This window comes from Bufo bufo, chromosome 6 (genome assembly GCF_905171765.1).
Source record: "Bufo bufo chromosome 6, aBufBuf1.1, whole genome shotgun sequence".
NCBI classification, from domain to species: domain Eukaryota; kingdom Metazoa; phylum Chordata; class Amphibia; order Anura; family Bufonidae; genus Bufo; species Bufo bufo.
Window position 1 is genome coordinate 386,753,509 of NC_053394.1, and position 25,986 is coordinate 386,779,494.

Below are 25,986 nucleotides of genomic sequence, written 5' to 3' on the forward strand. Positions count from 1 at the left end.
CATCTGTTCCTTTATTCTGCCTTTGTTGGACTCTGTTCACACTACTGCAGGTAGCTGCATTCAAGGTAACCAGTGCAGACACCAGGGTCCTGTCTCTGAGAGTCAGCAGTCAGCAATATTGGACTAATTCCCAGTCCTCTATCAGCTGACACAGAGGATCCACATCCTCTGGTCGTAACAGTACGCTTGGGCCATGGATTCCGCTGGCTATAAACCAGGAATGTCTGAACTACTACATGAACTTGAACAACAGCGTACCACCCAGAAACAAGTGATAAATTACTTGCAGCATGTAGCTGCTCGCCTGGACTCCCTTTCTACAGCACAGTCTGCACAGGCTCCTACTGCTTCTGCTGTCCCTGTTGCGGCTGCAGCACAGCCAAGCATTTCCGGACCACGATTATCTGCTCCGCCCCGTTACAGCGGCAACCCGAAAGTCTGTCGTGGGTTTCTTAACCAGTGTACAATTCACTTTGAACTGCTTCCTCATCACTTTCAATCAGACCGCGCTAAAGTGGCGTTCATTATCTCTCATCTCGAGGGTGAGGCTCTGGCCTGGGCGAATCCAATATGGGAGAGATCTGGTCCTATCACCAATAATGTGGCACTATTTATGGACTCTTTTAAGAGGGTGTTTGAGGAGCCAGGTCGAGCTTCTTCTGCGGCCTCCTCTCTGCTGCACGTCCGTCAAGGAAGCTGGTCGGTGGGCCAATATGCGATTCAGTTCCGCACCTTAGCGTCTGAAGTTTCGTGGAATGAGGAGGCTTTGGTGGCGGCCTTTTGGGAAGGTTTGTCTGGACGTATTAAGGATGAACTTGCAGGTCGTGATGTGCCTACCTCCCTTGAGGCTCTGATCTCTCTGGCTATTAAAATCGACATACGGTTTTCGGAGCGAGCTCGGGAGGCCCGTAGAGAAAAAAGACTTCCACAACAACTGTTTAAGTCTAATACGTCTCAACCTCCATTACGCACCTCCTTTTCGGATCCTGAACCCATGCAGGTGAATTCCACTCGGCTCTTGGATGAGGAATGTTGTCTTCGCATGTCTTCTGGACTCTGCCTCTACTGTGGTGGTCCGGGTCACCGTGTCCGCAACTGTCCCCAGAAGTCGGGAAACTCCAATGCTTAGGGTCTTTGGGAGAGGCGGCCCTAGGCGAAAACTGTTCCACTCTCCAAATTCCTGTGACTCTGGTTCTTGGGGGCATCAAGGTCTCCATATCTGCATCCTTAGATTCCGGGTCTGCGGGGAACTTCATACACCAAGCTATGGTGAGTCAATACCACATTCCTGTACGCCTGCTTAAAAATCCCCTGCTGGTGACTCAGTGGACAAGTACTGACGGATCCAGTCCGATTTATCACTGAGCCATTGGAACTGCAGGTAGGGTGGTTACATGTTGAAAAGATTTCTCTATATGTGCTCCCTGAACTGTCCCATTCTCTTTTGCTGGGGTTGCCCTGGCTTAGGATACACAATCCAGTAATCGAGTGGAGCTCTAGAGAGGTTCTTCAATGGGGTCAGCTGTGCCAAGGCAAGTGCTTATGTTCTATTCAACGAAGGGTCTCTATATCCCTCCCTAAAAACCTGGAGGCCTTGCCGGTGGTCTATCATTCCTTTGCGGATGTGTTCGATAAAAAAGAGGCTAAGACACTACCTCCCCATCGCCCCTATGACTGCCCAATTGATTTACTACCTGGGACTTCTCCTCCTCGGGGTCGTGTTTATCCTCTGTCTCCTGCTGAATCGCAGGCAACAGCAGATTACATTAAGGAGAACCTTGAGAGGGGTTTCATCAGGAAGTCTTCCTCACCTGCAGGGGCAGGATTCTTTTTTGTGAAAAAGAAAGATGGGTCTCTTCGCCCCTGTATAGACTACCGTGGTCTGAATAAGATCACCATCAAGAATAAATACCCTTTACCGTTAATTTCTGAATTATTTGATAGACTCCGTGGGGCTCGGATCTTCTCTAAGCTGGACTTGCGGGGGGCATATAATTTAATACGGATTCGTGAGGGTGACGAATGGAAGACAGCTTTTAATACCAGGGATGGCCACTATGAATACCTTGTGATGTCCTTCGGGCTCAGTAATGGCCCTGCTGTCTTCCAGGAGTTTGTCAATGACATTTTTCGAGATCTCCTCTATTCTTGTGTTGTTGTCTATTTGGATGATATTCTTATTTTTTCCAGTGACATCAGAACTCATCGCAGGCATGTGCAGATGGTCTGTACGCTAAATTGGAAAAGTGTGTCTTTGAAAAGTCGTCCCTGCCCTTCCTGGGGTACATCATCTCGGATCATGGTCTCAAAATGGATCCTGGAAAGGTGGCAGCAGTGCTCGACTGGCCCCGTCCCTCCGGCCTGAAGGCAATACAAAGGTTCTTGGGTTTTGCCAATAATTATCGTCAATTCATCCGTAATTTTTCTACCCTGACAGCTCCTATTTCTGGTCTGACCAAGAAGGGTGCCAATCCCAAACAATGGTCCCCTGAAGCAGAGACGGCATTTTCCTCCCTCAAGCAAGCCTTTTCTTCAGCTCCAGTCCTTAGACGCCCAGAACCCAACAAACAGTTCTTCTTGGAGGTGGACGCATCCTCCGTGGGAGCCGGGGCAGTCCTGTCACAGAAGAATGCCTCAGGTCGTATGTCTCCTTGTGTTTTTTTTTTTCTAAGTTATTTTCCACTGCCGAAAAAAACTATTCTATTGGGGACAGGGAACTCCTAGCAATTAAGTTGGCTCTAGAGGAATGGAGATATCTTCTGGAAGGTTCTAGCCTACCGGTGATAATTTACACCGATCATAAGAACCTCACCTATTTGCAGACAGCTCAACGACTTAATCCTCGTCAGGCCCGTTGGTCTCTCTTCTTTGCCCGATTTAATTTTCAATTGCATTTTCGGTCCTCTGACAAAAATATCAAAGCGGACGCTCTCTCGAGGTCCTTTGAAACCACAGATTCAGAAGACGAACCCCAGTTCATCATTGAACCAACTAAAGTAGTCCCAGTGGCTCCAGTTAACCTGTCCAAGGTTCCCCCAGGTAAGATCTTTGTTCCGGAATCTAAACGAAGGAAGGTTTTATGGTGGGGGCATTCATCCAAGATTGCTGGCCATCCAGGTCAACGGGGGACCTTGAATCTCATCTCCAGACATTACTGGTGGCCATCCATAACCGCGGATATTGTAGACTTTGTGGTTCCTGTACCTTGTGTGCTCAGAAGAAGTCTCCCAGACTGAAACCTGCAGGTTTATTATTGCCTCTTCTGGTGCCTGAGGTCCCCTGGCAGCATATTGGTATGGACTTCATAACCGATTTACCTGTCTCAGAGGGCTGTACAGTCATTTGGGTTGTCGTTGACCGTTTTTCTAAGATGTTGCACTTTATTCCGCTTCCAGGTCTGCCATCTGCTCCTCGTCTGGCTGAGCTATTCATTTTACATATCTTCCGCCTTCATGGATTTCCCCTCCATATCGTCTCGGATAGAGGAGTACAATTCACCTCCCGGTTCTGGAGATCTTTATGTAAGTCTCTGAATGTCTCTTTGGACTTTTCTTCTGCCTATCATCCACAGTCTAACGGCCAGGTGGAACGCATGAACCAAATATTGGTCAGCTTCCTGCGACATTTCACTAATGCCCATCAGGATGACTGGGTGAAGCATCTTTCCTGGGTGGAATTTGCTCATAACAATAGAGTCAACCAAGCCACAGGTAAATCTCCATTTTTTGTGGTCTATGGACGACATCCAAGTGTTCCTCTTCCCGTGCGGCCTTCTTCTGGAGTTCCTGCGGCAGATTCCTGTGTGGAGCAGCTGTCTCAGGTCTGGTCTGACACTAAAGTATCGGTTCGGAGAGCAGCGGACCAGATGAAAAGGTCTGCGGATAAGAGGCGCAGACCTCCTCCTCAGTTTGCCATTGGAGACAAGGTATGGCTTTCTTCTAAGAATATCCGTCTCAGACTTCCCTCTTACAAACTGGTGTCACGGATGGTGTACAGGAAACAAGACAATACCATATAAACTATGACTCTCTGGATCCACAACTAAGGAACAAAGGGAGACCCCTGCAATAGACCTGCCACTCTCCCTCACTGCTCAGCCTATGCGAACACCCCAAAGGTGGATGGGCGCATATCCACGTTCCTCGGCTATCTATTACCTGAAGACCCTACAATAGTGAGGGGACACGACCACCGGCTCCCTACACTGACACGGAGGGAGTCAGGGTCACCTGGATCCAGAAAAGAGAAAATCATAAATACATAAACAGCACTTATCTTGCAGACGACTGGGAACTGGGAACTGGGAACAGCATGCACACACACTCCAGGAAGTTGTATCAGCCGCACACTACTGCATTGTGGGGAGGAACTTAAAGGGCAGCAATCAGTCCAACTGCATGACAGCTGAGATAGACTAACGAGATGAGAAACTAAACCAAAACAAAGAAATTCAAGGAGGAGGATCTGAAAAGCTCCTGTCAGCGCTTCTCAGCTGTCTGGCTGTGACAGTACCCCTCCCTCTACGAGTGGACTCCGGACACTCAGAGCCCACCTTCTCAGGGTGGGACCTATGGAAAGCCCTGATGAGACGAGAGGCCTTAATGTCCGTAACTGGGACCCACATCCTCTCCTCAGGACCATAACCCTCCCAATGAACGAGGTACTGGAGGGAACCGCGGACAAGACGAGAATCCACAATCCTAGAGACCTGAAATTCAAGATTTCCATCAACCATAATCGGAGGAGGAGGCAAAGGCGAGGGTACAATAGGTTGAACATAAGGTTTCAATAAGGACTTATGAAAAACATTATGGATCTTCCAAGTCTGAGGAAGATCAAGACGGTAGGCAACAGGATTGATGACAGACAGGATCTTGTAAGGCCCAATAAACCTAGGACCCAACTTCCAGGAGGGAACCTTCAATTTGATATTCTTGGTAGACAACCACACCAGATCACCAACATTCAGGTCCGGACCAGGCACACGTCTCTTATCTGCCACACGCTTATATCTCTCACTCATGCTCTTTAGATTATCCTGAATCTTTTGCCAAATAGATGACAAAGACGAGGAGAATCTGTCCTCATCAGGCAAACCAGAAGAGCCCTCTCCCGAGAAAGTCCCAAACTGCGGATGAAACCCATATGCACCAAAAAATGGTGACTTATCAGAGGACTCCTGACGACGGTTATTTAAAGCAAACTCAGCAAGGGACAAAAAAGAACACCAATCCTCCTGATTCTCCGCCACAAAACAGCGCAGATATGTCTCCAGATTCTGATTGACGCGCTCTGTCTGGCCATTCGACTGCGGATGGAAAGCAGAAGAGAATGACAACCGAACCCCCAAGCGAGAACAGAAAGCCTTCCAGAATCTGGAAACAAACTGCGTGCCCCTATCAGAGACTATGTCTGAAGGAATCCCATGCAATTTGACAATGTGGTCAATAAATGCCTGCGCCAGCGTCTTAGCATTGGGCAAACCAGGGAAAGGGATAAAATGCACCATTTTGCTAAAACGGTCCACCACCACCAGAATCACAGACTTCCCCGAGGAACGAGGCAAGTCCGTTATGAAGTCCATGGACAGATGTGTCCAAGGACGGGAAGGAATGGGCAAAGGAAGGAGAGAACCTGATGGCCGTGAATGAGGGACCTTGGCACGAGCGCAAGTCTCGCAAGCTGCCACAAAACCCTCAACCGACTTACGAAGCGCAGGCCACCAGAATCTCCGAGCGATGAGATCCAGTGTGGCTCTTGCCCCCGGGTGCCCAGCAAGGACCGTATCGTGGTGTTCTTTAAAAATCTTGTGTCTCAAAGCGAGAGGCACAAACAACCTCCCAGGAGGACAAAGATCAGGAGCTTCTGACTGGGCTGCCTGCACCTCTGCCTCCAATTCAGGAAAAAGAGCAGAGACCACCACACCTTCAGCCAAAATGGGACCCGGGTCTTCAAAATTCCCACCTCCCGGAAAACAATGTGACAGGGCATCTGCCTTCACATTCTTAACCCCAGGGCGGAACGTGACAACAAAATTAAACCTTGAAAAGAACAAAGACCATCTGGCCTGTCTCGGGTTCAGACGCTTGGCTGACTCCAAGTAGGCCAGATTTTTATGGTCAGTAAACACGGTAATAGGGTGTCTGGCTCCCTCGAGCCAATGGCGCCATTCCTCAAAAGCCAACTTGATGGCCAACAATTCCCTATCTCCCACATCATAATTTCTCTCTGCGGAGGAGAGTTTCTTTGAGAAAAAGGCACACAGTTGCCATTTGGCAGGAGAGGAACCCTGAGACAAGACCGCACCCACCCCTACCTCAGAAGCATCAACCTCAACTATGAAGGGTAACGAAATATCAGGTTGTACTAGGATGGGAGCGGAAGCAAAACTCTCCTTGATATTAGAAAAGGCCTTACGCGCCTCTGCCGACTAGGAAGAAAAATCTACCCCCTTTCTGGTCATATCAGTGAGTGGTTTAACAACAGAGGAATAATTCAAAATAAATTTCCTGTAATAATTGGCAAAGCCCAAAAAACGCATCAGCGCCTTCTGATTCTCAGGAAGCTCCCACTCAAGCACAGCGCGGACCTTCTCGGGGTCCATGCGAAAACCAGAAGCGGAGACAAGAAACCCCAGAAATTGAATTTCTGGAACCGCAAACACACATTTTTCCAGTTTCGCGTATAATTTATTCTCCCGCAGGATGAGCAAGACCTGACGTAAGTGTTCCTTATGAGTCTTGAAATCAGGAAAAAAAATCAAAATGTCATCCAAATACACTAATACAAATTTTCCCATTAAATGATAAAAAATGCTGTTGACGAAATGCTGAAAAACGGCTGGGGCATTCATCAAACCAAAAGGCATAACCAAATTCTCAAAATGGCCCTCAGGGGTATTGAAAGCCGTCTTCCATTCGTCTCCTTCTCTGACCCTAACCAGGTTGTATGCCCCTCTTAGGTCTAATTTGGAAAAGACTTTAGCCCCAACAACCTGGTTAAACAGGTCCGGGATCAGAGGAAGCGGATAAGGATCACGAATAGTGATACTGTTCAGCTCCCTGAAATCCAGACAAGGTCTTAAAGAACCATCTTTTTTCTTAACAAAGAAAAAAACAGCGGCAACAGGTGACTTCGAGGGTCGTATGTGTCCTTTTCTCAGACTCTCAGAGATATAAGCACGCATAGCGACCCTCTCAGGTTGGGAGAGATTGTATAAACGAGATTTAGGCAGCTTGGCGCCTGGGATGAGATTAATAGGGAAATCATACTCCCTGTGCGGAGGTAAACCCTGAACTCCACTCTCAGAGAAGACATCCAAAAATTCAGAGAGGAAAGGTGGTACAGTCTTAGTTGAAACCTCAGAAACAGATGTTATGAGGCAATTCTCTATGCAAAAGTCACTCCAACCATTTATTTGCCTCGCTTGCCAATCAATGGTGGGGCTATGTTTAGTGAGCCAGGGTAGCCCCAACACTAGAGGAGTAGGCAAACCGCTAAGGACGAAACATGACACATCCTCAACATGAGCATCACTCACAATTAAACGGATATTGTGAACTATGCCCTTTAATGATTTCTGAGAAAGTGGAGCTGAATCAATAGCAAAAACAGGAATATCCTTTCCCAAAGTGCATACCTGGAAACCATGAGTTATTGCAAATTGATTATCAATGAGGTTGACAGCTGCTCCACTATCCACAAAAATCTCACAAAAAATGCTCTTGCTCTCTAGCGCCACCCTAGCAGGCAGGACAAAACGGGAACTACAAGCAAACGGAAAACCTTCAATTTCCACCTCAACCCTGCCAATAGTAACAGACGGAACATTTTAAAAAGATTTTTTCCTTTTTGTCTCTTTATTACTCCCAGAAAACTGCCTGAATCTCCTAGAGGGACAAACATTTGCCAGATGATTTATACCTCCACAACAAAAACAAACCCTTCCCTGCGGGCTGAATCTTCTATTGTCAGAGGCAATCAACCCCAGCTGCATGGACTCCTGCTCAGAAGGGGCTGACAGCGACTGAGACCCCTGTGCACAGAATGAGACCGCTGCACTGTCCCGGGACTGAGTATGACAGGAAGGAGAGATCTCTCCTCTCTCTCTAAGACGCCTGTCAATACGAACAGCCTGAGACATAGCAGAATCCAAGGAGGTAGGTCTCTCATGAAAGGCAAATGCATCTTTCAATCCCTCTGAAAGACCATAGCAAAATTGACTTCATTGGCATCATTCCAACCCATATCTGCTGCCCATCTCCGAAATTCTGAGCAGTATATCTCTGCGGATTGTTTACCCTGGCATAACAGACGTAGTCTAGACTCAGCCAGAGCAATACGATCCGGATTATCATATATCTGACCCAGGGCTAAAAAGAATTCATCCACTGAACGGAGGGGCCGTGCCCCCTCCGGCAGCGAAAAGGCCCAGGACTGAGCGTTACCCCTGAGCAGCGATATAATGATCCCCACCCTCCGTTCTTCATCACCAGAAGAATGGGGAAGAAGGCGAAAATGGAGTTTGCAAGCCTCTCTAAAACGCACAAAATTCTCACTACCCCCGGAGAACGTATCCGGGAGCGAGATCTTAGGCTCAGCACAAACTCCATGAACGCAAGCTGAACCCGTCACTTGAAACTGAGAAAAAGTCTTACGGAGATCAGCTACCTCCAAAGAAAGACCCTGGAAGCGTTCAGCCAAAAGTGAAACCGGATCCATGCTTGAGACGGTTTTAGCGGCTGATAATGTCACGGATGGTGTACAGGAAACAAGACAATACCATATAAACTATGACTCTCTGGATCCACAACTAAGGAACAAAGGGAGACCCCTGCAATAGACCTGCCACTCTCCCTCACTGCTCAGCCTATGCGAACACCCCAAAGGTGGATGGGCGCATATCCACTTTCCTCGGCTATCTATTACCTGAAGACCCTACAATAGTGAGGGGACACGACCACCGGCTCCCTACACTGACACGGAGGGAGTCAGGGTCACCTGGATCCAGAAAAGAGAAAATCATAAATACATAAACAGCACTTATCTTGCAGACGACTGGGAACTGGGAACAGCATGCACACACACTCCAGGAAGTTGTATCAGCCGCACACTACTGCATTATGGGGAGGAACTTAAAGGGCAGCAATCAGTCCAACTGCATGACAGCTGAGATAGACTAACGAGATGAGAAACTAAACCAAAACAAAGAAATTCAAGGAGGAGGATCTGAAAAGCTCCTGTCAGCGCTTCTCAGTGACTTTTGAATACTGTCTGCCAGTAAAGACCATCTGTTCCTTTATTCTGCCTTTGTTGGACTCTGTTCACACTACTACAGGTAGCTGCATTCAAGGTAACCAGTGCAGACACCAGGGTCCTGTCTCTGAGAGTCAGCAGTCAGCAATATTGGACTAATTCCCAGTCCTCTATCAGCTGACACAGAGGATCCACATCCTCTGGTCGTAACAATCCTGTTATATGTTCTATGCAAAGTATCGACTAACCTGCCTAGTTTTCGCAATTATTATTATATATTACTTATTTCTTTATTGCTTACATAAGGAACCATCTATAAAGCCTGGACTCCTAGTATAATTGGACAGCTGCTTAGCAGAGCTTGACAACATTGTATCGTGTGTTATTTGGTTGTCTCACTGTCGGCAGGAAATAAAGATTGCCTACCTTTTGATTCAGATGACTTCGTTCCTCAATTGATAGATATTTAACATAAATCTAAGCAGATGGAAATATATTTCTGATAAAGATTTTGAAAAAAATAATAATAATATATATATATATATATATATATACACACACACACACATATACACACAGTATATACACTGCTCAAAAAAATAAAGGGAACACAAAAATAACACATCCTAGATCTGAATTAATTAAATATTCTTCTGAAATACTTTGTTCTTTACATAGTTGAATGTGCTGACAACAAAATCACACAAAAATTTAAAAATGGAAATCTAATTTTTCAACCCATGGAGGTCTGGATTTGGAGTCACACTCAAAATTAAAGTGGAAAAACACACTACAGACTGATCCAACTTTGATGTAATGTCCTTAAAACAAGTCAAAATGAGGCTCAGTAGTGTGTGTGGCCTCCACGTGCCTGTATGACCTCCCTACAACGCCTGTGCATGCTCCTGATGAGGTGGCGGACGGTCTCCTGAGAGATCTCCTCCTAGACCTGGAATAAAGCATCTGCCAACTCCTGGACAGTCTGTGGTGCAACGTGACGTTGGTGGATAGAGCGAGACATGATGTCCCAGATGTGCTCAATTGGATTCAGGTCTGGGGAACGGGCGGGCCAGTCCATAGCATCAATGCCTTCGTCTTGCAGGAACTGCTGACACACTCCAGCCACATGAGGTCTAGCATTGTCTTGCATTAGGACGAACCCAGGGCCAACCGCACCAGCATATGGTCTCACAAGGGGGCTGAGGATCTCATCTCGGTACCTAATGGCAGTCAGGCTACCTCTGGCGAGCACATGGAGGGCTGTGCGGCCCTCCAAAGAAATGCCACCCCACACCATTACTGACCCAATGCCAAACTGGTCATGCTGGAGGATGTTGCAGGCAGCAGAACGTTCTCCACGGCGTCTCAAGACTCTGTCACATGTGCTCAGTGTGAACCTGCTTTCATCTGTGAAGAGCACAGGGCGCCAGTGGCGAATTTGCCAATCTTGGTGTTCTCTGGCAAATGCCAAACGTCCTGCACGGTGTTGGGCTGTAAGCACAACCCCCACCTGTGGACGTCGGGCCCTCATATCACCCTCATGGAGTCTGTTTCTGACCGTTTGAGCAGACACATGCACATTTGTGGCCTGCTGGAGGTCATTTTGCAGGGCTCTGGCAGTGCTCCTCCTGTTCCTCCTTGCACAAAGGTGGAGGTAGCGGTCCTGCTGCTGGGCTGTTGCCCTCCTACGGCCTCCTCCACGTCTCCTGATGTACTGGCCTGTCTCCTGGTAGCACCTCCATGCTCTGGACACTATGCTGACAGACACAGCAAACCTTCTTGCCACAGCTCGCATTGATGTGCCATCCTGGATAAGCTGCACTACCTGAGCCACTTGTGTGGGTTGTAGACTCCGTCTCATGCTACCACTAGAGTGAAAGCACCGCCAGCATTCAAAAGTGACCAAAACATCAGCCAGGAAGCATAGGAACTGAGAAGTGGTCTGTGGTCACCACCTGCAGAACCACTCCTTTATTGGGGGTGTCTTGCTAATTGCCTATAACTTCCACCTGTTGTCTATCCCATTTGCACAACAGCATGTGAAATTGATTGTCACTCAGTGTTGCTTCCTAAGTGGACAGTTTGATTTCACAGAAGTGTGATTGACTTGGAGTTACATTGTGTTGTTTAAAGGGATTCTGTCACCTCCTCTAACCAAAAATCGGATTTTAAAGCAGTCGTGCAGCACAGCTTACCTTGAATCGGCTGTGCTCTTCTATCTTGTAATCCGTCCAGTAGTTCATGAGAAAAACGACTTTTATGATTATGCTAATTAGCCCTGAAGGTGCCCAGAGGGGCGTTTTGTTCCCCTTAGTGTGCCCAGTAACGCCCCTCTTACAGTGCCCAAAACGCCTTCCTTCCGACTGCCTAACCGCCCACAGCCTCTCATCCCTCTCCTCCCCCTCCCTCACGGCCGAACGAACTCTCGCGCAGGCGCAGTACCCACTCAGGGCTGCGCCAGTGCGATCTGCAGGAGACTGAGGGCAGGAGCTTCATCCTCGTCACTGGGCATGCGCCGAGCCAAGTGACGTCCGATGCTCGCTCTTCCCTCAGGCGTTTTGGGCACTGTAAGAGGGGCGTTACTGGGCACACTAAGGGGAACAAAATGCCCCTCTGGGCACCTTCAGGGCTAATTAGCATAATCAGAAAAGTCGTTTTTCTCATAAACTACTGGACGGATTACAAGATAGAAGAGCACAGCCGATTCAAGGTAAGCTGTGCTGCATGACTGCTTTAAAATCCGATTTTGGGTTAGGGGAGGTGACAGAATCCCTTTAAGTGTTCCCTTTATTTTTTTGAGCAGTGTATATATATATATATATAGAAATGGAAGTTCAAGGCAGCACTCCTCAGTATTAGAAGTTGGGGTGCCAGCAGTGGAAACACCTTACCAAGGTGTATGATGTAAAATGAAGAAAGACACCGCGGCACATCCGTTTAGTGAAAAAAGTGAGACCCTTTATTCACCCATGCGACGTTTCGGTCCGCTTGCTGGGACCATTTTCAAGCTTGAAAATGGTCCCAGCAAGCGGACCGAAACGTCGCATGGGTGAATAAAGGGTCTCACTTTTTTCACTAAACGGATGTGCCGCGGTGTCTTTCTTCATTATATATATATATATATATATATATATATATATATATATATATATATATATTGTTGTAAGGTGAACAGAAAAGTATTTGGTAAAGTCCTAGAAGGGGTGTATATCCCACCCAGCTTCCTCACCTGGGTGAGGTAAATAAAATCCAGAAGGTTAAAATGGTCTCAGCAATGTCTAGGTTGCTGAGACAGTTTTGTTAAGTTTATGGGCTGGATTTTATTGGACTGGGAGAAGGTAGGATTGGTAGAGGGACCTCCCCAGTCCACCCCATTCCGGGACAGGTTTTCCCCTAGCCTGAGGGATCCCCAGCTGAAGCCAGCTGGTATTGTCAACGGGAAATAAAGCACAGTCCAGGCTGTCAGTCTAGGAAAAGTAATGCCTGGAGAAAGTCTGGCAAACTGGCTGCCCTGCTGGCTAGAGAAGCCGAGTTCTCTGTGTGAACTGTGTTCAATAGGTGAGTTAGGAACTTCACTGTATTAGCCAGAGTCCAGACGGGCAGGTGTTTATTTTGGTTTATGTTTTGTGGTGCTGGACCTTCAGCTTACCCAGTGAATTATAACTGGGGTGCCTGTATTGCTGGAGTGTGATAAATAAAGCAACATTTGGACTTTAACCCTGTGGTCTGCAAGAAAATCTGTCATCGCCGCCCTACCTGAGAGTGTAACTCCTTACAATTGGTGTCGAATGCGGGCAGGCGTACCTGCTGAAAAGGCAATAGCAGGTTGCTAAGGGCAACGGCGTGACAGTTGATGATTTAATGTCCTGGGTGAAAGCTGCTGCAGCTTTGCATAGTTCACCGAATACCATGGAGGAAATGATGAAGATGTTTTTACAGGCCAATCTGGAGGAAAGAAAAAGACATGCTGAGGATAAAAAGAGACACGAGGAGGCATAGGCCCGGCAGCAGGAAACCAATCGTTTACTGGTGGAGCAGATTTCTGTATTGAGAGAGACTGTTGTAGCTCCAACCCCGCGTGTGGAGGTAAGCCCCCCAGAGACTTTAAATGTGAGGAGGGCTGTGCAGCGGGCTTTACAAAAACTGACACTTGATGATGATATCGAGGCCTACCTGACCGTATTTGAGAGGGTGGCGGAAAGAGAAAGTAGCAGAGTGGGCAGAGGTCCTTGCGCCCTTTTTGTCCGGCGAACCACAAAAGGCCTACTATGACCTCAGGGAGCAGGATGTCCGTGACTATGTCAAATAAAAAATGGAGATCCTGACTCGTTTGGGCGTTACACCAGCGCTTCGTACCTGGAGGGTCCACCCCTGGAGCTACACCATGAACAAGCCTGCCCGCTCTCAGATGTTTGACCTCCTCCATCTTGTACGGAAGTGGCTGGAACCTGAGACTTCTATACCAGACCAGATTGTGGAGAAAGTAATGATGGATCACTACTTCAGAGCCCTCCCGACGCAGCTGCAACGGTGGGTCGGACATGGAGACCCCAAAACTGCGGATCAGCTCTTAAACCTGTTGGAAAGGTTCCTGTCGACTGAGGACTACCCCGTGATGTCCCTACCGCACCAACACCTCCCCGGAGTGCCCGACCCGTGTCCTCTGTGGGTAAGAGAGTTCCGGCTGTTGGGGGTGTGTGGAAGGGTGCAAGAGGGAATAAGGCTCTAGAGGTTGGGTGTGGGCATAAGGCTGAGTCTCCTGGGCAGTTCGAACCGGAGAGCTCTTCTCACCTAGGAGACCGGGGTGCCCCAGTGCTGGAGGTGCCGTGAGTGGGGACACATTGCTGCCTATTAGGGCTGCACGATATATCGAAAAAATAATCGAATCGCAATAATCGCCAAATGTGGTATGGCGATTTGGCCGACCCGAAAATGCTGCGATTATATATGAAAGGGCCCCCGCGCACATAACTGGCTTTGTATGTAAAGTAATTTACTACTGTCTGAAACAAGCACTCTCCTATTGATAAAATGGCCAGCCTCTGTACTCACTTTCACTATGAATGCAGTGCAGCGAGCGGCAGCGAGCTGGCCGGCCCGCACGTGACTGACGTCCCTTAGTAACGCTCCTGCTTCAAGTGGGAGGAGCGTTACTAAGTGACGTCAGTCACGCGCCGGCCGACCAGCTCGCTGCAGTGCATTCATAGTGAAAGTGAGTACAGAGGCTGGCCATTTTATCAATAGGAGAGAGCTTGTTTCAGACAGTAGTAAAAAATTTTACACACAAAGCCAGTTATGTGAGCAGTTTAGGACACATAGGGCCATGAGGGGGACCAGCATAAGATGCTATATGTGTGTCTTATGCTGGCCCCCCTCATGGCCCTATGTGTCATAGCACACATCCCCTATAACAGTGCCATCCACAGATCCCCCATAACACTGTCCTCCACAGATCCCCCATAACAGTGTCCTCCACAGATCCCCCATAACAGTGCATCATCCACAGATCCCCCATAACAGTGTTCTCCACAGATCCCCCATAACAGTGTCCTCCACAGATCCCCCATAACAGTGTCCTCCACAGATCCCCCATAACAGTGTCCTCCACAGATCCCCCATAACAGTGTCCTCCACAGATCCCCCACATAACAGCGTCATCCACAGATCCCCCACATAACAGCGTCATCCACAGATCCCCCACATAACAGCGTCATCCACAGATCCCCCACAACAGTGCATCATCCACAGATTCCCCATAACAGTGCATCATTCACAGATCCCCCATAACAGTGCCATCCTGAGATCACCCATAACTATGTCATACCCAGCCGCGTCAGCGGCTCATATGGTAAAATCCAAGCAAATAGACCTCTAGCACAATTCCCTTAAAATATTGCATCGCATATCGTTATCGCAATTTTTAGGGCCCTAATCGCACAAAATTCCCATATCGTGCAGCCCTACTGCCTATTGCCCTCTGACCTCGGAGCCCATGGAGCGTGCTGGGAGCCGGAGACAGTCACTGTAAAGGAACCCATATAATACAGATGAGCCCTTATGCAGCTTACTCCCGAACAAACAGCCGAAAATCTGTAATAAAGCAAATAGAAAATCCCAGTCCCCCAAACATGAGCCGAGACTTCATGAAGGGGTAAAATCAGTGTGTTTAATCAGCAGTTGAATCATTTCTTTTATGCCCTGCCAAGACTCCTCCTCACATCCTGAGAGATAAATGGATTATAGTATAATCCCAACCCAGCTTCTCCCAGCACACAAAATACAATATTACCCAACATTATATAAAACTCTTAAAATATACAATAACTTTATAAGACTGACATTTTCGGAACCGGGGGATCTAAGTGGACCACATATCCGAAATTCACTCAGATCCGTCCAGTATTTCAGGAGATACAGTTTTTGACAATTGCACGAAAACCATACAATTTACACGAACCACACTTGCTTGTATAGGAGTCCCGCGTTCGGTAGTTTCATACTACCGAACGGCGTTCAAATAGGTAAACGGGAAATGTCCGAACAGAATGCGAAAGAGTCTCAGTCAAGTTCGTGCAGTCTTTCGTGCGTTTAAGATGGCCGCCAACTATTGTTTTCTGTACGTGTTCGAATATGCGAACGGCGGTCTCCAATACCTTGTTCAGTGAATTCTTAACGAACTGTGCTGTACATAATATCCTGGGTCACACATGGTTTAGTGGCAACTGGGTGGTCAATAGGAACATTCGCCACTTCATTCGTGTGTTTTTGGGCTCCGTTCGTATGTATGAGTGGTTGGCAATAGCAGGGCACGAACTGAGTTAAATTCGCATAACACAAGTAAAAGTAAGCAGAAATCTCCCTTTCTCCACAGTCACTGTATGCGGTGCCAGTGTGTGCGGCCTCCCCAGGACTAGAGACTGAGCCGCAGATGTGTCCCCTGGTGATAAATGACTGCTCCGTCAGGGCTCTGTTGGACTTCGGTAGTCTGGTCACCTTAGTACATGCCAGCTTCGTGGCTGGGAATTATGTGCCGGACAAAAGAGTAAATGTGTTGTGCATCCATGGGATGCAAAATCCCACCCGGTGGCTTGCGTTAAGGTTGAGACACCGGCTGGGTGTCACGGCTGAGGGTGGGGAAAACCTTCAGCCATGCGATGTTAAACGTAAAGGGAAGCTGCTTGACCAGAACAACAGAATTAGGGAGCAGGTCACCTCCTAACGCATCCCTAAATCTGACCCTGACTCATAGCTGTATGAGCCAACCCTGAAGGTAGGAGGGCTCATACTCGGGAACCTCGGGTCCCTACTAGCCCTCAGGGATCCCTGAACTAGGAGCTGAGTAAGACAACCTGTTCCTCCTGGACACGGAGGAACAGGAGTCTAAACTGGCCAAGCTGCAGTGGAAGAGAAACATAAACAGCCTATGGATGTGGCAGGTGAGTGAAAAGACTTCCACACCTACCTGCCACAGACACACTGACTGGATCCCGTGCTCAACTGCTGATGTCCATACAAACATAAAAGGAGACAGAACACACACATAAACACACAGGAACCCAGAACCCCATAACTGCAATAATAATAGACACCACATAAACATGAAATAACATCACGCATAAGGTTTTATGACCACAAGGGTGGCCCTCACTGGCAGATGCTAAAACAGACCAGGATGATGACTCCAGCTTACTGCAAGGCTGGAGTACCCCCCAGCTACAGGTCTCAGCAGAGGCTAAATAGCCCAAATGGCCACACCCACACAGACACACACTGGAAAGGGAATTAACCCTTCCAACACCAAGGAGGGAAGTGAAACCACTAAAAGGGGAAGTGCACACATATCTAAACCTCATGCACAACAAACTGGGAAAGTGCACACATATAGATTACACCGCACCTGTTACCGCCGGCAACGGCATGCGTGGCAATCATGTCCTGGGAATCAGCAAGCAGGCCGAGACACTGCCACTACATGCACACAACACCACACGTTGCCGCGGACAACCGCAAGTGAAGGGAAAATGTGCACACCATACAGACGAGAGGCACACCTATATAGGCAGGTTGCCAGGTGTAACCGCATGCACTTGACAGCAAGCTGCCTAGCAACAGCTCAGGCTGCTATACTGTCAATACAATCATGTTGCCAGCGGCAACCACACGTGAGGCAACATACAAGCGGCCCTCACCATGTGGTTGACAAGAAAACCAAACCGCAGGCAACTGCATGCAGGTCCAGGAGTCACGACTATAACCATGGTCGTGACACTGGGACTGTATCCTATAAAGTTGGGGTCATCAAAAGCCTTATGCATGATATGATATTGGGCCGGGACGTCCCCTTGTTTTGCAAGTTGTGGGAGAGGAGAAACACTCCTGCAGAATCTGTGCCTTCTCCTTTAAATAATCATTGCTATGAGTGGCCCATTAAATCCAATGGTTTAATGGAAGAGACCATTGAAGACAATGGTGCCGATAAGGTGCAAAATGAAGATGTCATGGTAACTGAAATGTCTAATGAAAATGTGGGGTTATGTAACATACCTGATAATGACACTTTTCCATTGCAGGTGTTAGCTGGTAAAGATAAAGCTTCCCCAACTGGGGAAAATGTGTTGGACTTAGGGGTATCTCAGGGTAACTTTGGTACAGAGCAATTGAGAGACCCCACTCTCATGAGTGCTCACGGAAATGTTACTGTGATAGATGGTGTACCACAGGTACCAGAAGCGGACCAAAAATTTCCGCATTTTGCCATGAATGGAAACCTGCTGCATCAAGTTAATAAATGCAAAAATGAAATTGTGGAGCAGCTTCTGGTGCCAAAACCCTATAGACGTATGGTACTAGATCTCGCACATAACCACGTACTTGGGGGTCATTTGGGTGTTAGAAAAACACAGGAGAGGGTACTACAAAGATTTTTATGGCCTGGAGTATACAAGGAAGTGGAAATATACTGCGAGTCCTGCCCAACCTGCCAGATAAGTGCCCCGACCTCACATTTCCAGAGTCCCTTGGTGCCTCTTCCCATCATTGAGGTACCTTTTGAAAGAATTGCCATGGACTTGGTGGGTCCCATTGTTAAGTCAGCTAGGGGACACCAGTATTTCTTGGTTGTGTTGGACTATGCCACACGATACCCGGAAGCGGTACCCTTACGAAACATGGCGTCCAAAAATATTGCCCGGGAATTCTCACAGACCAGGGTACCCCCTTTATGTCAATGGTGATGAAAGAGTTGTGCAAGTTGTTCAAAATCACCCAGATACGCACCTCGATGTATCACCCACAGACAGATGGATTGGTCGAGAGGTTTAACAAGACCCTGAAACAGATGTTAAAAAAAGTGGTAGAAATGGATGGTCGGGACCGGGACTGCCTCCTACCATACCTTATGTTCTCTATTAGGGAGGTGCCTCAGGCTTCTACAGGGCTCTCACCATTTGAGTTACTATATGGCCGTCACCCAAGGGGTTTACTCGATGTAGCTAAAGAAACCTGGGAGGCTGAGGCTACTCCCTATAAGAGCGTCATTGAAAATGTGGCTGACATGCAAGACAGGATAGCGACAGTGATGCCCATTGTTAAAGAACATCTGCAAAGAGCTCAGGAGGCTCAAAGCAGAATTTATAACAGGTCTGCCAAGGTAAGGGACTTTAATCCTGGGGACAGGGTCCTGATTCTAGTTCCCACTGTAGAAAGTAAGTTTCTGGCAAAGTGGCAGGGTCCCTACGAGGTTGTGGAAAAGTAGGTGAGGTGAACTTTAAGGTGCACCAACCAGGAAGGAGAAGACCCTACCAGATTTACCACGTAAATCTGATCAAGCCATGGAAAGAAGGTGGTGTCACCACCAATTTCTCCTGTAAAAATTAGTGAGGCATTGTCAGTACCCCAGAAACAAGAAGTAAAGGAGTTTCTACAGAAAAATAGAGGAAGGTTTTCTGACCTACCAGGCCGTACCCACCTGATAAAACATTCAGTGAGAACTGAGCCCCACAGTAAGGTGAATCTAAAGCCCTACAGGATACCAGAAGCATGCAGAAAAGTGGTATCCTCTGAGGTCAGGCGCATGCTTGAGTTAGGGGTCATTGAGGAATCTACCAGTGAGTGGTCAAGCCCTATTGTCTTAATCCTGAAGCCTAATGGGACTTGGAGATTTTGTAATGATTTCCGGAAGCTAAATGAGGTGTCAAAATTCGACGCATACCCCATGCCCAGAGTAGATGAACTAATTGAGAGGCTTGGGAAAGCAAGGTACATCACGACCCTTGACCTTACCAAAGGGTATTGGCAGATACCATTATCAGATGATGCAAAAGAAAAGACAGCATTCTCCACTCCAGAGGGGCTGTTCCAGTACACAGTGATGCCGTTCGGGTTACATGGAGCCCCTGCTACATTTCAGAGGTTGATGGACCTGGTCTTGAAGCCACATCATGACTATGCGGACGCTTACCTTGATGATGTGGTCATTTTTTAATCTGATTGGAGAAGTCACCCCTGGAAGGTACAGGCCGTTATAGACTCCATTAGTGATGCTGGCCTAACCATAAACCCTGAGAAGTGTGCAGTGGGTCTAGAGGAAGCAAAATATCTGGGCTACATTATTGGTAAAGGGCTGGTTAAACCCCAGATCAATAAAGTAGAGGCTATACAAGACTGGCCTAGGGCCTTAACAAAGAAACAAGTCAGGGCCTTCCTTGGCATGACAGGGTACTACCGCCGGTTCGTACTGAATTTTGCCTCGATGGCAGCACCATTGACTGACTTAACGAAAGGCCCTAAGTCAGTGATGGTGAAGTGGACCCCAGAGGCAGAAAACGCCTTTCAAAGCCTAAAGTACGCTCTATGTGAACAGCCAGTGCTCATTTCCCCGGATTTCAGAAAAGAGTTTCTGGTCCAGACTGATGCATCTGAGACAGGCGATAAATGGGGAGGAGCACCCAGTGATGTACCTAAGTAGGAAGCTGACCCCGGCAGAGAAAAATTATGCCATAGTGGAACGAGAGTGTCTAGCCATTAAATGGGCTCTAGAGTCACTTAAATATTACCTGCTGGGTAGGAAATTTCAGTTGGTAACAGATCACGTTCCTTTAACTTGGATGAAACAAAACAGGGAGAAAAACGCAAGAGTGACCAGGTGGTTTCTCTCCTTGCAAAATTTTAGTTTTAAGGTTGAACATAGGCTGGGGAAATTACAGGGGAACTCAGATGCTTTGTCCAGGATACACTGCTTGTTGCCTAAAAATATCCAGACCTCCGGTCTGGAGAAGAGGGAGGGGATATGTGGTAAGGTGAACAGAAAAGTGAATGGTAAAGTCCTGGAAGGGGTGTATATCCCACCCAGCTTCCTCAACTGGGTGAGGTAAATAAAATCCAGAAGGTTAAAATGGTCTCAGCAATGTCTAGGTTGCTGAGACAGTTTTGTTAAAATTATGGGCTGGATTTTATTGGACTGGGAGAAGGTAGGATTGGTAGAGGGACCTCCCCAGTCCACCCCTTTCCGGGACAGGTTTTCCCCTAGCCTGAGGGATCCCCAGCTGAAGCCAGCTGGGATCATCAAGGGGAAATAAAGCACAGTCCAGGCTGTCAGTCTAGGGAGAGTAATGCCTGGAGAAAGTCTGGGAAGCTGGCTGCCCTGCTGGCTAGAGAAGCTGAGTTCTCTGTGTGAACTGTGTTCAATAGGTGAGTTAGGAACTTCACTGTATTAGCCAGAGTCCAGACGGGCAGGTGTTTATTTGGGTTTATGTTTTGTGGTGCTGGACCTTCAGCTTACCTAGTGAATTATAACTGGGGTGCCTGTATTGTCGGAGTGTGATAAATAAAGCAACATTTGGACTTTAACCCTGTGGTCTGCAAGAAAATCTGTCATTGCCGCCCTACAGGAGAGTGTACAATATATATATGGAATATGTGGAGTTAGGATTTAATGCCTGCCCATTTGCTTAGGTGAAGGGAATTGGCAGAGCAAACAGGCTCCAAATGTGGTCCTGCTTCAAAGCAGACCCTGTGGTTACATGTCACACTTGGCCCAGACAAGCTGGAAGCTCAGCTCCACTGATGGGGGCTGAGTTTGTCAATAACTATAAAGAAACTCCCTAGACATCATGGAACCAGGAGTTCATAAGAAATTATGAACTGCCCGTACATCTCATAAATACACTGTTGACGTCTTTGAGACCCTGGGGCCGAGACGGACATTCCTGTTCTTCGTTTGCCTGTGGGACATAGGGAAGGGGAGATATGGAGAACTCTTTCCGGTGAGGAGCTAGGATCCATAATGGATTTTTGGATCTCTAGCTGCCAAGCCAAAAGGAGGGGGAGTGGGATCCTCCTGGGGGGGGGGGGGGGGGGGGGGTGACCGCCTAAAGTTTAAGTGCCCGTGCAGGACAGAGGTGATTGTCTTTCTCTGAAGAGGGGTCACAGGGTGTCGTGTTTGGAGAGACCTAGAAACTCGCTGTCCTCACTACCTCCCATGTGACATCATCCAAGAATTCCACAAGATTACAACTTTAATGGACCACATATGTTTCTGGTAACTGACTTTTATCTGTTAACTTTCACTGTACTATCACCTGTATATGCATAGCTGACCATTGTATATATTCCGTGTATATAGTGTTATATCTAGTGCGCCTTTAAACGGGTTGTCTCACTTCAGAAATGGCATTTATCATGTAGAGGAAGTTAATACAAGGCACTTAACAATGTATTATTATTATCCGTATTGCTTCCTTTGCTGGCTAAACAAATTTTCCCATCACATTATACATGTCTCGTTTCCATGGTTTACGACCACCCTTCAATCCAGTTTGCACACTAAAGGAAAAAGTGCTGGCCTTTGTGCGTTCCTATGGTCCCGGCCACCAGAAGAGCCAGTGCTTTTTTATTTAGTGTGCAAGAACGGCCACCAATGCTGGATTGCAGGGTGGTTGTAACCATGGAAACGAGACATGTATATTGTGATGGAAGAATGAGTCTAGCCACCAAAGGAAGCAATATGGACAATAACAATATATTGGTAAATTATTTGTATTAACTTTCTCTACATGATAAATGTCATTTGCTGAAGTGAGACAACCCATTTAAGGCAATAAAATATATAATTTATTCTTGCACTGTTCTGTTGTCTCGATCCACGAGACCACACGTCCGTGTCTCAGTATTACGTTACATGCTACCTGGGTTGGTTTTTGACCCGATATAACTCTGTTAATGGACCGGGATTATATCTAACAAGGAACTGGTGGCAGTCTAATGGGCTAGAAGGGCTTTGTCTCCCTGGGGCAGTGAAAGTGCTCTCTTAGCCTGTCAGGGTTGTGAGCGAATGTTGTGCCATGCCGGAGGTAGCATGGTCCACCCTCTCTCACTCCCTGTGCCTGTGTGGACAGGGGCTGTCTGTGTAAAACAGTTCCAAGCTGACCTTACGTACTGCCAGGGAGTGCGTAACAAGTCTTTGTAACCAGTGCTAAAACCATACCGCTTGATCCCGACGTACAGTGACGTCAGGCGGGGCTGCGAGGTACGTCACAATATATATAGAGTGTATACAGGGAGTGCAGAATTATTAGGCAAATGAGTATTTTGACCACATCATCCTCTTTATGCATGTTGTCTTACTCCAAGCTGTATAGGCTCGAAAGCCTACTACCAATTAAGCATATTAGGTGATGTGCATCTCTGTAATGAGAAGGGGTGTGGTCTAATGAAATCAACACCCTATATTAGGTGTGCATAATTATTAGGCAACTTCCTTTCCTTTGGCAAAATGGGTCAAAAGAAGGACTTGACAGGCTCAGAAAAGTCGAAAATAGTGAGATATCGTGCAGAGGGATGCAGCACTCTTAAAATTGCAAAGCTTCTGAAGCGTGATCATCGAACAATCAAGCGTTTCATTCAAAATAGTCAACAGGGTCGCAAGAAGCGTGTGGAAAAACCAAGGCGCAAAATAACTGCCCATGAACTGAGAAAAGTCAAGCGTGCAGCTGCCAAGATGCCACTTGCCACCAGTTTGGCCATATTTCAGAGCTGCAACATCACTGGAGTGCCCAAAAGCACAAGGTGTGCAATACTCAGAGACATGGCCAAGGTAAGAAAGGCTGAAAGACGACCACCACTGAACAAGACACACAAGCTGAAACGTCAAGACTGGGCCAAGAAATATCTCAAGACTGATTTTTCTAAGGTTTTATGGACTGATGAAATGAGAGTGAGTCTTGATGGGCCAGATGGATGGGCCCGTGGCTGGATTGGTAAAGGGCAGAGAGCTCCAGTCCGACTCAGATGCCAGAAAAGTGGAGGTGGAGTACTGGTTTGGGCTGGTATCATCAAAGATGAGCTTGTGGGGCCTTTTCGGGTTGAGGATGGAGTCAAGCTCAACTCCCAGTCCTACTGCCAGTTTCTGGAAGACACCTTCTTCAAGCAGTGGTACAGGAAGAAGTCTGCATCCTTCAAGAAAAACATGATTTTCATGCAGGACAATGCTCCATCACATGCGTCCAAGTACTCCACAGCGTGGCTGGCAAGAAAGGGTATAAAAGAAGAAAATCTAATGACATGGCCTCCTTGTTCACCTGATCTGAACCCCATTGAGAACCTGTGGTCCATCATCAAATGTGAGATTTACAAGGAGGGAAAACAGTACACCTCTCTGAACAGTGTCTGGGAGGCTGTGATTGCTGCTGCACACAATGTTGATGGTGAACAGATCAAAACACTGACAGAATCCATGGATGGCAGGCTTTTGAGTGTCCTTGCAAAGAAAGGTGGCTATATTGGTCACTGATTTGTTTTTGTTTTGTTTTTGAATGTCAGAAATGTATATTTGTGAATGTTGAGATGTTATATTGGTTTCACTGGTAAAAATAAATAATTGAAATGGGTATATATTTGTTTTTTGTTAAGTTGCCTAATAATTATGCACAGTAATAGTCACCTGCACACACAGATATCCCCCTAAAATAGCTAAAACTAAAAACAAAAACAAACTAAAAACTACTTCCAAAAATATTCAGCTTTGATATTAATGAGTTTTTTGGGTTCATTGAGAACATGGTTGTTGTTCAATAATAAAATTAATCCTCAAAAATACAACTTGCTTAATAATTCTGCACTCCCTGTATATACATAACAAACAAGTGTGAAACAACTGAAAATATGTCATATTCTAGGTTCTTCAAAGTAGCCACCTTTTGCTTTGATTACTGCTTTGCACACTCTTAGCATTCTCTTGATGAGCTTCAAGAGGTAGTCCCCTGAAATGGTCTTCCAACAGTCTTGAAGGAGTTCCCAGAGATGCTTAGCACTTGTTGGCCCTTTTGCCTTCACTCTGCGGTCCAGCTCACCCCAAACCATCTCGATTGGGTTCAGGTCCGGTGACTGTGGAGGCCAGGTCATCTGGCGCAGCACCCCATCACTCTCCTTCATGGTCAAATAGCCCTTACTTTCAAAGTTTTCCCAATTTTTCGGCTGACTGGCTGACCTTCATTTCTTAAAGTAATGATGGCCACTCGTTTTTCTTTACTTAGCTGCTTTTTTCTTGCCATAATACAAATTCTAATATTCTTTTCAGTAGGACTATCAGCTGTGTATCCACCTGACTTCTCCTCAACGCAACTGATGGTCCCAACCCCATTTATAAGGCAAGAAATCCCACTTATTAAACCTGACAGGGCACACCTGTGAAGTGAAAACCATTTCAGGGGTCTACCTCTTGAAGCTCATCACGAGAATGCCAAGAGTGTGCAAAGCAGTAATCAAAGCAAAAGGTGGCTACTTTGAAGAACCTAGAATATGACATATTTTCAGTTGTTTCACACTTGTTTGTTATGTATATAATTCCACATGTGTTAATTCATAGTTTTGGTGCCTTCAGTGTGAATCTACAATTTTCATAGTCATGAAAATAAAGAAAACTCTTTGAATGAGAAGGTGTGTCCAAACTTTTGGTATGTACTGTATGTATTAATGATCTTGTAGAAGGCTTGAACAGTAAAATATAAATTTTTGCAGATGACACTAAATTAATTAACACGGAATAGGACAGTATACTGCTACAAAGGGATCTGGATAGATTGGAGGCTTGGGCAGAGAAGTGGCAGATGAGGTTTAACACTGACAAATGTAAGGTTATGCACATGGGAAGGAATAATACAAGTCACCAGTAAAACAATGGGTAACACTGACATGGAAAAGGACATAGGAATTTTAGTGAACAGCAAACTAAGCTTTAGAAACCAGTGTCAGGCAGCTGCTACCAGGGGCAATTAGATAATGGGTTGCATCAAAAGGGGCATAGATACCCATCATGAGAACATAGTCCTGCCACTTTACAAGCCACTAGTCAGACCACACATGGAGTACTATGTACAGTTCTGGGCTCCTGTGAACAAAGCAGACATAGCAGAGCTGAAGAGGGTTCAGAGGAGGGCAACTAAAGTAATAACTGGAATGGGTGGACTACAGTACCCTGAAAGATTATCAAAATTAGGGTTATTCACTTTAGAAAAAAAAGACTACTCAGGGAGACCGAATAACTATGTATAAATAGATCAGGGGTCAGTACAGAGATCTCTCCCATCATCTATTTATCTCCAGGACTGTGACTGTGACCATCCACTGCGTCTTGAGGAAAGAAGGTTTGTACACAAACATAGAAGAAGATTCTTTACAGTAAGAGCAGTGAGACTATGGAACTGTCTGCCTGAGGAGGTGGTGATGGTGAGTCCA

At 46.8% G+C, this 25,986-nt stretch overlaps 1 protein-coding gene across 1 annotated transcript in view; it reads right to left on the bottom strand.

Annotated features, from left to right (window-relative positions):
* The window catches only part of LOC121003515, a gene marked incomplete at its 5' end in the record, with an annotated part of 1,598,977 nt that overhangs the window by 1,258,645 nt on the left and 314,346 nt on the right, over positions 1 to 25,986 (bottom strand).